This window comes from Rhineura floridana, chromosome 2 (assembly GCF_030035675.1).
Source record: "Rhineura floridana isolate rRhiFlo1 chromosome 2, rRhiFlo1.hap2, whole genome shotgun sequence".
Lineage (NCBI taxonomy): Eukaryota > Metazoa > Chordata > Lepidosauria > Squamata > Rhineuridae > Rhineura > Rhineura floridana.
The window spans coordinates 61,044,316-61,060,546 of record NC_084481.1 but is presented as its reverse complement, the minus strand read 5'-3'; the positions used below and the strand labels follow the sequence as shown (position 1 = coordinate 61,060,546).

General features: G+C 42.2%; 1 protein-coding gene across 2 annotated transcripts in view; it reads left to right on the top strand.

Annotated features, from left to right (window-relative positions):
* Positions 1-16,231, top strand: part of LYPD6 (LY6/PLAUR domain containing 6) — a 66,992-nt gene that overhangs the window by 10,110 nt on the left and 40,651 nt on the right. Inside the window, exon 2 of one of the 2 annotated variants that reach the window (XM_061608831.1) lies at positions 4,808-4,870. The exons of the other annotated variant lie outside the window; for it this stretch is intronic. The gene's annotated coding sequence lies outside the window, so the exon portion shown is untranslated. The remainder of the gene's footprint in view (positions 1-4,807; positions 4,871-16,231) is intronic. 2 annotated transcript variants of the gene reach the window in all.

Sequence of the window (16,231 nt, the reverse complement as noted above, 5' to 3'; positions counted from 1 at the left end):
CCCCCCCAAAAATGAGATAAAATTAGTTTGGCAGGATTTGTTCTTCATAAATCCATGTTGGCTCCTAGTAATCATTGCATTGTTTGCAAGGTGCTTACGGATTGACTGCTTTAAAATCTGCTCCAGAGTTTTTCCAGGGATTGATCTTAGGCTGACTGGTCTGTAGTTCCCTGGTTCCTCCTTTTTGCCTTTTTTGAAGATAGGGACAACATTAGCTCTCCTCCAGTCATCTGGCACTTCACCAGTCCTCCATGATTTCACAAAGATAATGGACAGTGGTTCTGAGAGTTCTTCAGCCAGTTCCTTCAATACTCTATATGCAATTTATCGGGTCCTGCCGATTTGAACTTGTTCAAAGTGATTAGGTATTCCTTGAAATTGATTAGGTATTCCTTCGTATTCCTCCTTGGCTATACTGTATTTGTAAAGAGAGCAAAGGTGATTGATTGCAAAAGAGAAAAGTGTGATAAACAAAGGTACTGCTTTTTTATTGTTCGGGGGAAAAATTATTTCATAAAGTTACCTTTCTTATAAATTCCCTTTTCAAACATAATCTTATTATGCTGGGGACATGTTATTGCTCCCCCCTCCTCATGTCCATACAGAGCAACTGTTTTGTTGCATATCTTCTGAGAGCTTCACTTATCCTGTCTTGCACCTCACTGGCTTTCTGGGACATTCAATTTCCTAAATGAACATTATCAAGTACTTTATATTTTCAGCCAATTAGCTTCAGTTGTAAGCAACACAATTAACAGCTTTATTGCTTAAACAGTAAACCAGCACAGAATTTCAATCTTGCTCAAAAAAGGATGAATAAGTAATAGGAAAATGAGATTTTTAAGGATACCTTTTTTATCATTGGCTTTTAAAAATTATTTGAAATTCAGGGTGCCTTGTCAAAAAGCTTTTCAGTTCTGTATTCTTCAGTCAAGAGTTCATTATGGGGCAAACACACACTAGTTCATGGAGTTGTAATGTACTTTCTCTGGTCTTGAATTGGCAGGATATGTAACACCTTAATCCTGAATATAATGATGTGGAAGTAAGTGTCTCTAGTTACAAAAGAACTTAATTTTAAAATCTTACAGATCACAGTACGTTAGTCTAGGCACCATATTTATTATGGATCTAGGGCTAATTTGAATTATCTATAGATATCCATCATTGCGGAAAACATCTTGGTTGCTTAGAAACAGTATAATCCTATGTCTCTGGTTCCAAGATCAGGAACTTGAAGGCTGTGGGAACCTATAAAAGTTATTAAGCTGCAGGTGCTGGAGCCAGTAATGACACATGGCTGAAGTGGGGCTGGGATTAAGGGAGTTTAGCACCAAAATGTCAGTCCAGAAGAAAAGGCCATAGGTGAAATTCAAACGTTTGGTAACCAGTGTCCTACATGCCTTCTCACGGCTCAAAGGACAATTTTTATTTATGTTCCCTTTATCTGAGCTGGGGCTGGGGAACCTGTGGTCTTCCAGATGTGGCTGAACTACAACATCCATTGGCCCAGCCAGCATGGTCAGTGGTCAGGAATTATGGGAACTGTAGTCCAACAGCATCTGGAGGGCCACAGGCTCCCCTGCCCTGATTTAAGTTACATTTTGGAAGAGAAGTTTCTGTTAGGGGATTTGCAAGATACCATTATTTTGTCACTAGTTTTTTGCTTCAGGCCTGTGTATTATTACACTGCAATAACAGCATACAGAGAGTAGTGCTGAATACATACACTTTGCAGGTGTCACTGGAAACACAGCTACTTTTGCTCATCAGAGACAATTTTGTACTGGCATTGACTTCAAGGGCAGCACTTAAAATGGAATGAAATCCTCCACTTGGATCAGGAGGCTCATTATGTTTTAGGCTTGCACTCCTGAAACTGGCATAGAATTTATACGACATCAAATAGCTGGCAAAATAATAACTCTGCTCCAGGCTTAATGGAAACAAAACCCATTTATAAATAACTAATGTAAAGCCCCCCTTTTAGTTGAATAAGAGGAATATTAACTTTTATCAATGGGTAGTAAGTGGTCATCCTGGAAAATAATTAGCTTCATACATTTTCCTGTAGCCCTTTTCCATTTGTGGAGTAAGCTTTTTCCTTTGCAGAGAATGAAATTTCTATCTCTTTCATTTTCAAAATAGTGCTGCTGCTCCAGGAGTAATAAGTGGAAAGTGGTTTTGAGAACTGTACCATTGGTAGGCCTTTTCAGATGAGGAATGTGAGTAATGGTTTTTTTTGTCCCTGATCTAAATGAATTTACCTCAGTGTCTGAAGAGACCTTTCAGTAAATCAATAGGAGTGTTGTCATAGATATCAGTTGTGATAAACCTCTATCAGGCCATGAATTAGACCCTTAAGATATGAGCTACAACTATTTTCTTGGAGCAATAAAATTTGTCCTCTTTTAATCTAGAACAGCCTTTCCCAACCAGTGTGCCTCCAGATGTTGTTGGATGACGATTCCCATCTTTCCTGACCATTGGCAATGCTGTCTGAGGCTGATGGGAGTTGTGGTCCAACAACATCTGGAGGCACACTGGTTGGGAAAGGCTGATCTAGAGGGCAAAAAGTGATAGGCAGCAAATAAGGCTCTCGTCACTTATCTTAGAGCTAAGACAGATTGAAGATCACTTGACTCTGGCTTTTCTGGTCTCGGTTCATCAATTCTTGTTTAAATCTCGGTGTTGCTATTTGTATTTTTTACCATATTTTCCTTCTACAGCTACAATCCTTGGGTGAACTGGGTTCAAATCCCCACTCAACCATGAAGTTCACTGGGTGAACTTGGGCCAGTCACTATCTCTCAGCTTTACCTACTTTGCAGAGTTGGTATATAGAACCGTAACCACCATCTTTAGTTCAGACAAAACAGTAGTACTGTTGGTGGATGGGCCATCTGACTCAGGTTTGAATTTACTGTTTGTCCTGGATGGGGTTGCATTCCCCCTGAAAGACCAGGTTTGTCGCTTGGGGGTGTTCCTTGACATGGCACTCCTGCTAAGATGCATTTGTGGTGATGGATTCCTTTTCCCAGCTTCAGCTGGTTCACTAAGAACCTTCCTTACCACTGTCATTTATGCCCTAGAGACCTCCAGATTAGATTACTGGAACATGCTCTGTGTAGGGCTGCCCTCCTTTACATAGTTCAGAAATGGCAGCTGGTGTGAAGAGCAGTTAGGATCCTGGCAGGTGTTATGTACTTTAAGTCTGTTATGCCAGTTTTGCGAGATCTATCTTGGCTGCTAGTCTGTGTGTGGGATCGACTCAAAGTGCTGGCGTTAAACCTTTTAAAAGCCTTAAGTACCTTGGGATCTGCATACCTTGAGGACCACTTCCTTCTATATGAGCCTCCCCATATCATTCAGTGATTCTCTGATGCCCTTCTCTAGGTCCTTTAATCCTATTAAACCTGTTTGTTGGTGGTGAGGGCTATGACCTATTATCTAGTGGCACCCACCCTGTGCAATGCCTTGCCAAGTGAGTTGCATTGGGCTCCATCACTGGATATGCGTGTTTTAAGATGCCAGTCAGAATAATTCCTCTTTCTGGAATTTTGATATTTTAATTCTGATAGCTGTCTTGGCATTGTTTTCTTAGGTATTATACTAATCTTTTGCTTTCTTATTTGCCTGAACTATTGATTGTTTTATAATTGTTTGTGTTTTTTTTTGCTGGTCGCATTGAATTCCATCTGGAAAAAGGGCAGGATGTACTCTTTTTAATGTAAAAAACAACAACAACAAAACCGATCCTGAGCTCCTTGGAAGAAGAATAGAGTAAAAATGGAATAAATAAAATTTAAGCACAGTTAGTGGAAAATATAAATCCAATGAACTAAATGGATCCTTACTCTGAGTAAATATGCACAAGAAAACACTGTTAGGTTGCAATCCTAAACACACTTACTAGTGAGCAAGCCCCATTGCACATGAGTAAATATGCATAGAGTTGTGTTAAGCATTCATGTCTGTATTGCTATGGTTTTTGTTTAATCCTTCTATATGTGAACTTGGGAGTCTGTTTATCACCAGATTTTTTCATATCCTTAGTTTTCTGTGCAGTGTTCTTATTCCACATCCATAGCATTTGCCTTGCTACCTCACTCTTTGCTTGCTGTGGTTTTTAATTTTTTTAAAATAAACATTTCAGTGCACCATAAAGACCAGTTCCGTACAGCAGAACAGACACATTCAAGTATATGTTTTCTCTGCTGTTTTGCAAACGGTGCTGTAGCAGAAGGAGGGGACATGATAAGCCTTAGAACAACTGCACAGAAAGCTGCACTCTAATTAATCCCTGGCACCTTTAACACTGTGGTCTAATTTGGTAAGAAGTTCAAAGGGATACGGTTTCACCTCTAGGCTCCTGGGCTGTCACTATATAGCCCTATAGATGACATTGTTGAAACCCGTATCTTGTGTCAACTGAAGGGAGCTCAAGACCACAACTTAACAGTGGGGAACTTCTTCTGTGCTGAGGGACCATGCCAACATTAAGACATTTCGGCACCACTTCAAATTTGGTCCTGGTCTTTACATAAACAATATAAAATGTGTCTTCTAGAATCCATCTGCTGATACTAGAATAAAGCTTGTTCTTTGGACAGCTATTTTGTAGAAAAGGTTATGTTTTGCTTGAAATTATGTTGGGACTCCTCTATAAATACTTTTGTACATAGTTATGGGTTTTTCTTGTTTCCACTTTGTATCTCCTTCTACCAGTGTTAAATGCCAGATCTGCTTTGTTTATGCACAGTGCCAAAAAGTGTTTGAATATCTTTTTTTCTGTACAACTCTCTAGTGGGCTTCACTCTGCAGCCTTCCTGCGTGTCCAGGTTTCCTGAAGAACCCATGATGTCCTCAGGTGAGCTTTTCTGTAAGCACAGGAAGCTGGGGAGGTTGCCTACTGTGTGCCTGACAGCTGTTAATTGTTTTTATTTTTAAAGAAATCAGTGGAGAAATACACCCACCAAAATTCTGAATAAATTCAAAAGCTTCCTGAGAATGCAGGAGAACAGAAGCTTCCTTTGCAGGGGTATTTTGTGTGTGTGGAGAACAGTTTTCACCATTACAGTCTCTAAGGCAGGGGTGAGGGAACTCTAGCTTGCAAGTCTAATTAGGCCCAACACAGGTCCCAATTTGGCCTGTGAGGCCATTCCGCACAAACTATACTCACCTGCCCTGCACCAGACATGGGGCAGGTATGGCTGTTCTGAGATCGTGTGTCTGTGAAAAGATCTAGCAGATATTCTTCAACTGCAATTCTAAATATATTTATTGGGGAGTATACCCACTGAACACAGTAGGACTTGCTTCCAAGTAAGCATGATAGAATTGTGCTGCTAAGCGTGGTTAATCAAATAAACTTTGTGAAACACATTGACATGATCACTAGAAACAACTTTTGTGTTACAGGTAAATTGAAAGTGGCAGGCAATAATAAACTGTTTGAGACAAGTTTGATATTTGAGGCTTGGTGGTGATACCTGAACTATGGACCATTGCTGAACAATCATAGTCCTGGGTTTCTGATAATCCTTGTATGCATAGGCACTAGAAATGGTTTTAATATAGAACTAATAGTGCCTATATTACTTGATGCGGCTTATTGGGGTCCCTTTAAGGCCTGTTCAACAGTACTGAAAAATTACCATATAGAAAATGAAATAATCCTTTACTCAAATATTCTGTATGATATTGTGGGAATTCTTGAGGATTTGGAAGTTGGGCTCATGTCAACAATGTCTGTGAGAGTTCTGAAAGCTCTTGATGTGTGTCTTGTTGAAATGCTTTTAACGTCGCAAGGAATATTTTTTTTTGTAGATGCCAAAGATGCATAGTTGAGAGATTTCTATTTTGTCAGCATTTACAGTGAATATCCAAAATATGATATTGCCAATTCTGCATGCATATAGTTAAAATACACAGAAAATATAATAGAACTGTGAATGCTGACTGGACAAATCCTCTCATTGTCATTGTTGGCATTCACTAATTTAAGGGAGCAATTCTAACTCTGGGAAGCCAACATAATTTATACCGGCTTAAATACACCAGATCCAACCTCATTCAGGAGTGAGGCTATTGCTGGCTAAGCTGGCCAAAACCTGGCTGAAGGAAAATGAGCCTTTAAAATAGTTGGACTTACACCATCCTTTTTGCTGGTGTAAGTTCGCCAGGTTGCTAGGTCATGTGACTGAGCGGAATGGAGTTAGGATATAGCTTAACCCCCCCCCGCCATGCTCCTGAAACATCCCTTTTGGGGGGACTTATGCTGGCTTTGGTTGAGCTGGGATGAGGGACTTAAGGTCAGTGTATCTCCAACTGAGCAGGGGTAAGGGACTTAAGCCAGCTGAGGTGAAGATCTGCCAGATCCTCACACTCATCCTGGCAGTTTGGATTGCTCCCTTACTCCGTAATTTTTAGGCATTCACCAGATATGCTCTCTTGTGGCTATCAATAGTCTCTGCATTTTTGAAATTCATTGCAACTTAAATGAAATATGTCCATATTTTAAACCTTTCAACTATGAGCGAGAGTATATAGTCGAAGGTATCAAGGCTCTGCCAATAATGTGCTTTCATTTTTAGGATACGGCCATGGAACATGTTAAGTAAAAAAACACCACTCTGTAAAACCTCATTTTTCTCATCATTGTATTAACCATAATCAAACTCCACACATTTGGAATTGGGTAATGTAGAATAGTGGAATGGGATACATCCAGTCCAAGTATCGATATTGTGGGTGTCCTTGGGCAAGGTACCATAATGGGCCCTCTTAACCTTACAGCGATAGGGTGGTGGAATTTGAGAATTCTCTGATGGTGTGTCTGGCCTTGCTTAATGGCCTTTGCAAAGTGAGAATTGGGGGGGGTTACTTGGCAGTTTCCTGGTGTTGGGAGGAGAAGCAAATACCTTCTTGACATCTTCCACAACTGGTTCAGTGTATCTATCTACATTACAGACTCAATAATAATTCCCTCCTCCCAGTAAACCATAGCCAGGGAGGCAGGATGCAGTAGGCATCTCTACCAGAGAGAATTCTCAAAATGGAAATGGACTGCCTTCAAGTCGATTCCATCTTATGGCAACCCTATTAATCGGGTTTTCAAGGTAAACAGTATTCAGAGGTGGTTTGCCATTGCCATCCTCTGAGGCTGAGAGGCAGTGACTGGCCCAAGGTAACCCCATGCGCTTTGTGGCTGTGTCGGGATTCATACCCTGGTCTCCCAGGTCGTAGTCTCAACACACTCACTAAGCTTTCAGTTCTCAGAATTCATTCTGGTTAGTCTGTGATGGTTGAACTTCTGAGCAGGTTTTCTTGGCAACTCACCTGTCTTGAAACAATCCAGCTGGCTTTGTGAATTTTCTGAACATAGAGGGAGCATAGTTGCCCCCAGGAGACACACACTGTATATTTGTTGAGCCTTTACAACATGGGCAAAAAAAAACTCATAATGTTTCATATTGGTTGATTATTTCTTGGCACCCTTCCTCTTCAAATACCTTTTTGAATTTTAATGAATAATCACAGAAAGAGGTATTTATTATTGCCATGCAACACATGGGATTCTGAAGAGGAGACACTGATTTACTACATTAATTGTTTTCACCAGACTACTAACGATAATCAGGATTAGATTTGAGACGTTGACATCTTGTCAGACTTCCCTACCACCACCACCACCACCATAAAAGGTGTGGCTACTTATCCTTGCTCTTTACTAGAGCTCATTCTGGCTAATGGGGGTTTTCTGTTTGGGGTGAAGATACTTTTATTGTGATGGATGGGACTATAAATTAACTTTGCTCTCATTTACAAATTAATGGCTTAGGTCCCAGAATAAAAGTGGAACGTCAAATTAAGTGGAGTTGGTCATCACTGTTGCCAAGACCTGTTCAACTTCTTTGCTTCTTTTCCATTCCTCTTTCTTTCCCTTCTTCCAAGTCCAATGTGCCTCTGCAAGTGTTGCAAAGTAAGGAGACAGGTCAGTTTGTGAAATCAGAGGCAGGGGGATGGTGGCAAAACTGCTCTCAATTCCAGGGTTCTTTTAGTGAAGAAGTGATCTTCTGGATTCTGGGGGCCTTATGGGAATCAAACAAAAAGCCAACCACCGATTATCTTTTAAAACAATTGCTGAATTTAAAGCCCTCTTTGTGTGTAGTAGTAGGAAATGAAGGAAATGAAAATTCAGCACCTAGTATGGTGGCCCACTTACGCATTGGCAAAAAAATAAAATAATAAAACCTCACAAAAGAGGGCTTGTATAAAATGTACATACATTAATTTTTATGCATAGATGCACATTTACGAAGAATTACTAAAATTTAAATAGAAATGCCATAGTGGAGAACACTAACCAGATGGCCTGCTTGCCTGTTCAGTCTGCTGTAGGTACTAATTGTGGATAGACAACTTGAAGGCAGATCTCGCTCCTTAAGGTTCTTCTATCTTTTAAACCAGACTTGGACTGGACAGCCCTTCAAATAGAGGACTGGAAAGTAGACACAGCCATCTTGGCACCTTCTTAAACTTATGTTTCCTTCAGTGAACTTCCTTAAGTTTTCCTGTCTCTCTTCCCCACTTCCCTCCCCAAAGCTTCCCTGGAGGCTAAGGCTCTACTGAACAGTGTGGGATGGAGTGGGGGGAGTCTTCTTCCATAAACTGCCTTAACCTCCCCTAGGATCTAAAACATTATTTTGAACTTTACATGTTCCAGGCCTTAGACCTGGCATTAAAAACAGCCCCGTCCTCAAACAGGATTGCTAGTTTCTATGTTGAAATGGTTTGAGGCATGAAGCTGCCTGCTGCCTTGGTTCCCCATCATTCCTCTCACATACTATTGTCTCCCTCACTAGCGATCCCTCCCTGCTCATGTGCTGCGGGGTGAAATGTGAAGTCCTACACTTCACTTTACATCAAGGAGGAGAGGGTGGTGCGTGAGGAAGTGGATGGAGGAAGGGACAGCAGCTCCATTCTCTCAAAGCCTTTTCTTGGCACTTTTAAAAGGTAGAAGCACTGCCTCTCTGTCAGTCCCTGGCAACCACACTTATTTATTTATATCCCACCCTTCCTCCCAGCAGGAGCCCAGGGCGGAAAACAAAAGCACTAAAAACATAAAAACAGACCTTAAAATAGATTAAAACAAAACAACTTTAAAAAACATTTTTTTAAAAAAGCTTTAAAAACATCTTAAATAAAAAGGGTTAAAAAAACATATTGTTTAGAAAAAAAAGTTTTAAAAAATGTATTAAAAAGCAATTCCAACACAGACGCAGACTGGGATAGGTCTTAACTTAAAAGGCTTGTTGAAAGAGGAAAGTCTTCAAAAGGTGCCGAAAAGATAACAGAGATGGCGCCTGCCTAATATTTAAGGGGAGGGAATTCCACAGGGTAGGTGCTGCTACACAAAAGGTCCGTTTCCTATGTTGTGCAGAACAGACCTCCTGATAAGATGATATCTGCAGGAGGCCCTCACCTGCAGAGCGCAGTGATCGACTGGGTATATAAGGGGTAAGACGGTCTTTCAGGTATCCTGGTCCCGAGCTGTATAGGGCTTTCTACACCAAAACTAGAACCTTGAACTTTGCCCGGTAGCAAATGGGCATCCAGTGCAATTCTTTCAGCAGTGGGGTGACATGTTGGTGATACCCTGCCCCAGTAAGCAGTCTTGCCGCCACATTTTGCACCAGCTGCAACTTCTGGACCAACCTCAAGGGCAGCCTCACATAGAGCGCATTACAGTAATCCAGCCTGGAGGTTACCAGTGCATGGACAACAGTGGTCAGGCTATCCTGGTCCAGAAACGGCCACAGCTGTCTTACCAGCCGAAGCAGGTAAAAGGCACTCCTATCCACTGAGGTCACCTGGGCCTCTAGCGACAAATATGGATCCAGGAGCACCCCCTCTTTCAGAGGGAGTACAACCCCATCCAAAGCAGGCAACTGGCCAATTATCCAAACTCGGGAACCACCAACCCACAGTGCCTCCGTCTTGCTAGGATTCAGGCTCAGTTTATTGGCCCTCATCCAGCCCACCACCGAGTCCAGGCAGCAGTCCAGGTCTTGCACAGCCTCTCCCAACTCAGATGTCATGGAGAAATAGAGCTGGGTATCATCAGCATACTGCTGACATCTTACCCCAAATCTCCTGATGACTGTTCCCAAGGGCTTCATATAAATGTTAAACAGCATTGGGGACAAGATGGTACCCTGCAGCACTCCACAGCACAACTGCCAGGAGGCCTAAAGACAGTCACCCAATGCTATTCTCTGAGAGCAACCTTGAAGATAAGATCGGAACCACTGTAAAACAGTGCCTCCAATACCCAGCTCACCAAGTCAGTCAAGAAGGATACCATGATCAATGGTATCAAAATCTGCTGAGAGATCAAGTAAGAATAACAGGGTCGCACTCCCCCTGTCCTTCTCCCGATAAAGGTCATCCATCAGGCAACCAAGGCCGATTCAGTCCCATAACCAGGCCTGAACCCAGACTGGTATGGGTCAAGAGTACTTGCAATTGCTGCACCACAATCCTCTCAATCACTTTCCCTAAGAAGGGGGTATTTGCAACCGGTCGGTAGTTGTCACAAACCAATGGGTCCAGGGTGGGCCTCTTTCAAGGTGGCTGGAACCAATGATGCTTTGACCACACCCTGGAACCACTCGGTGAAACCCCCTCGGCAAGCTTTAATAAGCCAAGAAGGGCAAGGGTGGAGAGGACATGTTGTTGGCCGCATCATCGCAAGCACCTTCTGAATGTGTAAAGACCTTGCTACTTTAAGGGTTGTGGAGCAGGAAAACATTCTACTAACTTGACCCCTTTCATGGAGGAGCTTTTAAATCATTGATTTAAATCACCAAGAGAAAGCCTTGATTTAAATCAAGATAAAGTTTCTAAACTTCTTTGGCTCCGGCTCTGTATGATGTTGCTGCCTTGGTGGTGGGGACCACCTAGAGCTGGGATGGGAAACCTGTGGCCCCTTATATGTCGCTGGACTCCAACTCTTATTGTCCCTGCCCATGTGGCCCTGCTAGCTGGGAGTTACAATATTTGGAGAGCCACAGTTCCCAACCACTGTCCAAGAGGCAGTGCCTTGGATTATCTAGGATATTGGATATTCTGTCCTTTGCCTTTCCTCTGCAAACCTTTTCTAGTCTCTGTCACAGTGCAATGAAGCAGAAATATGCACAGCTCCTTCTGTGTACAAAATTCTGTAGCCTTTGCAATGTTAACTGGAGTTATTAATCTGACCACCTGAAATGTCATTCTTGCTTTTAACTGTACACATCTGTTTCACTCATTTCTCAGAATTTTTCAGAAACAAAATAGCCCCCAGTTTTCTTAGTTTTAAAAAACCATCATTGATTTTTTGAAAGATATTAAATATTTCCTACGTTGTCTACAAATAATACTGTTAAAGTATTTCTTCCAGATTTTATTCTGCAGAATGTGGTATAAGTAATTTTTAGTACTGCTGATATTGAGTGCTTATTGTTGGGCAACACATCAAGTAATGTAGGGGCCAGAGAATCTTGTCGTTCAACCAGAGCTGCACAGTGACCCATTGGATGAAATGTCTTCATTTGGGCACCCTGTTGCGCACTCCAAACAGCAGGGCTTCCACCAAAACAAACAAGCTTTTCATAATAGTAAAAGGTTCTAGTGTTTTGACAGCTTTGTTCAGACATCACATTACACTATACTGAAAATGGAAGCATTTGAACTGATGAGAGGGCAGGAATATGGTGTTCAGTTATTGACCCAGAGCTTCATGGTTTACATTTCAGTTAGGTGAATCCCTGAACTCTTTCTGACTCAATCTCCTCTGTCATTGTTTGATGTGCATAGTATATTATGCAAATCCTTTAGCACTTAATGGTTCCCTGCTAGGCATCTTACAGAATCTCTGAGGTTTTAAAGTGAAGTACCAATTGCAGGTGGGATCTTTGTTCTGCTTCGCTGCAGTAAAAAACAAGACACAAGTATGTGTCATGGAACAGACCCTTAATACCTTTTGAATCATTGGAAGAATAACACACTATGGAGAACTGAAGGTGTGAGAAAAGGATAAGACTGTGAGTTCTCTTTTCTTGTTTCTCCCTTTCTGTCCTCCCCCCACAAGTTAAACAACTTTTTTTAAAAAAGGATGTATAGCCCACCTTTTAACTGATTGATTTTTAATAGTTACTAATGACAAATAATAATCATAAAAAAGATATACAAAAACAGTGAAGAATAAAAATGACCTAGACCAGAAACGAACATATCAGCTGACCTTTTTTTCCTAACCCAGATCACTGGATCTCCCAAAGTCACTTTAAAAAGAAAAAATGGATTTTGGTTCTGCTCCAGAAAGCGGATTAGGCTGCAATCTAATACATGTCTGCTCAGAAGTAGGCTCCATTGGGTTCAATTGGACTTACTCCCAGGTAAGTGTGTATTAGATTGCAGCCTAAAGCTGCGGTCCTAAGTCCCATTGAATTCAATAGGACTGACTTCTGAGTAGACAAGGTAACTAATAGATATTTTTCACTCTTTGGAATTAGTGTGTCATGCCTCGGCTCTGTCTTAAGTCCTTAGACATGCTACCTTTGATGGCGTTCTTACTATGGAGCACGGTCATTGTTGATGCATTGGTTTGGGTGATAAATCACAATTTTGTATTCTACAGGGCTGCTTCGTTATCGAAACAAATGTCCAAATGCAAGCTTTGGTGCAGCACAAGCAGCAACCCACTCCTAGAGCCTTACTTTAGGCCGCCATTCCTAAATTCTTCTGTATCTGGTAGGAGTGTGCCAAGTTTCAACCTGCTTGATTGTGGCCTCCAAGCTGAGTGGGGCTGAAGTACAAGCGTGCAAGCTTGGAACATCTTCATGTGTTTGGGGGTGGGGAGGGAAGCTTGGACTTTCTTATTAGCAGCAAGTTATGCCAGCTGGCAGAAATTCCCACAATCCACATGAAATGGGGTTAGGCTTGCTGCAGATAAGGCAAAGAGCTGACTTGCTGCACTGTAAAAGCCTGTTTTACTGCTTCAGTTAAGGAGTAATCCAGGAGATGTGCACACTTGCACTGGAGGGAAAGAGCACACATTCTTCTGGGACAATAAGTAAAGCATGTGGAGACCTGTGAAAATATATAAGGGGGATTGACTTGGAGGGTCCATTTCCTCTGAGCTCAATTCCTCCTTTCATCCCATCTTTTTGGTAAGAGACAGCCTCCCTCTCAAAGAACTTAAGGGGAACTGCTTAAAGGACCATGGGAAGTTGGTGCTTTATCCCAGGCTCTCTCAGGATGTAGGGATGACCTCTTCTGGTGTTCCACCTGATAGTGTGTTGGTGCCCTGTTTGATGGAGAATGTGAGCACTTACCTTGATCTATCTGTTTCACCCCATCTACTACTGGAAACAAACCTTTGTGGAAAAAGTGAGAATACATGTTAATAATAAAATGTCTTAGCATAAGGGATTTGTGCATGCACAACTCTCATTAAAGGCTGGTTTGAGAGCTGGGGGCTGTTCACCCTCTGATACTTTTCTTGGTAGACAGCCCACCCTGCAGACTGTTTCTGTCCACAATCTGTCCACTTGCAGATACTGCGGTGCATATGTGAAATTAAGACTCTCAGAATAGTGTGTTCTTGTGAACAGGTCCTTCTGTTATGGTGCGAGGTACCCAATATTTCTTCCAGCAAAAGTGGAGTAACAGAGGACAAAAATCTAATTAAGAATGTGACATATTTGCACAGTCAGTTAATTGTTCAGAGGATATGAAGGTTGGGTATTTTTTAGAAAAGTTTTCATTTAAACAGCTTTTGTTAGTGACAAATCTGTTTCCTGAAGTTTTTTGTATTTGTTTAATGGGAAAATAATGCTTCTAATTTATCAGTAATGTCCTGGGGACCTAAAATACTTTCTGTAAATGTTTATTTGCAGTATATTAATGTTTGTTTATGAGAAGGTCACACTGCTCTGTAACTTGTTCTGATTGTTTCCAGCTTTCTGTGATGGAATAAATTGTACATTACAGTGAACCAAATGTGGGTTTTTTTCCTGAATATAGAGTCTGATCCAGTTCAGTCATTTGAGCACCCCTAAAGTATCCACTTTAAGATGCTTTTAAAAGTTTCATTTCTTCTAGTGTACTACTAGTGTACAAATCAAGTGTATTCAATGTGCCAGATTGCAATAAACGTACCATGGGTGGGGAACCTGTGGCCCTCCAAATGTTGCTATAAGTCCATGGTCGAAGTCAGTATGCTTCTGAATATCAGTTGCTGGAAACTGTAGGAGGGGAGTGTTATTGTGCTCAGGTCCGGCTTTCCATAGGCATCTGCTTGGCCACTGTGAAAACAGGGTGCAGGACTAGATGGGCCAGTGGCCTGATCCAGTAGGATCTTCTTATGTTCTTAATTCCCATCAGACCTAGCAGTATGGCCTGTAGTCAGGGGTGATGGGAATTGTACTCCAGTAACATCTGTAGGGCTCAGGTTCCCCATCCCTGAAATATACCAAAAAAAATCTTGGCAAAGGGGTTCCTTATTTTTTGTAATGTAACTGTGGGGTACTCCAAGTTGGCTAATAATTAGATTTTTGTCACTTTCCTCAGGGCTATTGTAATGACTGGTTACATCAGTAGATAATGGGTGGGAGAATATTTAAGGTATTTTATCTTGCCAGAAATGACAATAAGGAGCAACTGTACAGTAAAAATAAAGTTTTGCTTAATATCAGCAGGTGTAATTAAGAAAACTAGGTTCAATAGTAGTAAACATCCTACAAAACTTTGTTGTTATGGCAATTACTCTGGAAGTGCTAATTTTAAATTTCATGAAGGACTGAACTCTTGCTCCCCCTCCCCACCCCTAGCAAGGGAACTGTGGTTAGTCCAAGCAGGTTATCTTTTGTGAAGTTTATCTTCTTCTGCTGCTATTTTTATTTAAGTAGGATTGATCAAGAGATTGGTCTGAATTGAAATGTTTGAGGAAGTACTTCTGATTAAACTTACTTGGAGGGGAACCCCCCCAAAACTAGGAGATGATAGGGAAGGTTGGAAAGGGTGTAAAGCAGGGATGGGAGAACCTCAGGGCCTCAGAGATTTGGGCTAGGTTTTTGTGGGGCCTTGTCATTCATTTCTCTGCCCACGTGCCTTGGAGCACAGGCCTTTCTGCAGGTTGTGGTCATTCACCTGGAAGGGAATGACCTTGGTTTGCTTAAGGGCAAGTCCCTCAGTTTTGCATGCATGTGAGGACATACAGTTGGTGAGGCAATGTTGGCCTATGATTTGTCTGATGTGGTCAGACATGATCCCTCGCGATATGCAGTTTGTGAGGCAGCATTGGCCTATGGTTCGTCAGATGGGTCAGACATTCTCCTACGCAGGGTCTGGTGTGGTTTGGGGGACCTGAGGGTGATAGATGGGGCACATAAGGTTAATCGGCAGATTCGGTTGGCTTTTCTGGCACACGGAAGGTTGGCTTTACATCACCTCCATATTCAGCACTCTAGGGTTGAACTTTATAGGGCTGATGGAGTTCACCTGACAGATGCAGGGAACAACATCTTTCTACAGGACCTGCAGAGGTGTCTGCAAGAGGTGCTTCTTGGCAGTGGGGTAAAGGGGGACTAAATAGAGATTTGTCCCCCTTTTGTGGTGGCAAGGTGTGGGAAGGGAAGTAGGTAAGGACAGCTAGGTGGCCCCCTTAGGCACCTTTGGAGGTGATTGGTGGCTCTGGAGGCCTGCAAGTCAGGGCTTTATGGCCCGAGGGCAGGATATGGGCTGCCTTTGGGGCCAACTTACTTCATCTACCTGGAGTTGTATGGCCCCGGGGGGTGGTGATATAAGAAGGCCCCTCTGGTCACCTACATGGTGTGGCGGGGATAAGGGGTAAGCAGAATGGCTTGCCCTTGCCCCAGTAGGGATTGGTCGTCCAAGAGCTGTATAGCAATCTGCCTGCTTATAGACTGTTCCCACACCTAGGTTTCCCCTCTGCAGGTTAATTTAAGGGGTTTTGTTATAACGTTGGCCCTTGGTTAAACCAAACTTGCTGTGTCCATGTCTTATTTTGACTCTCAGCTGCAAGTCCATACTTCCAGGAACAGCACTAGAAAGATCAGCTCAGCTGAAGTTGCTGTTGCTTGCTGCCTGTGTGAACCTGTTGTTTCAAAGGTTTCTGAATCAGGGGGCATGGCCTGTTCTCTCTCCTCCCCTTTTTGCTCCA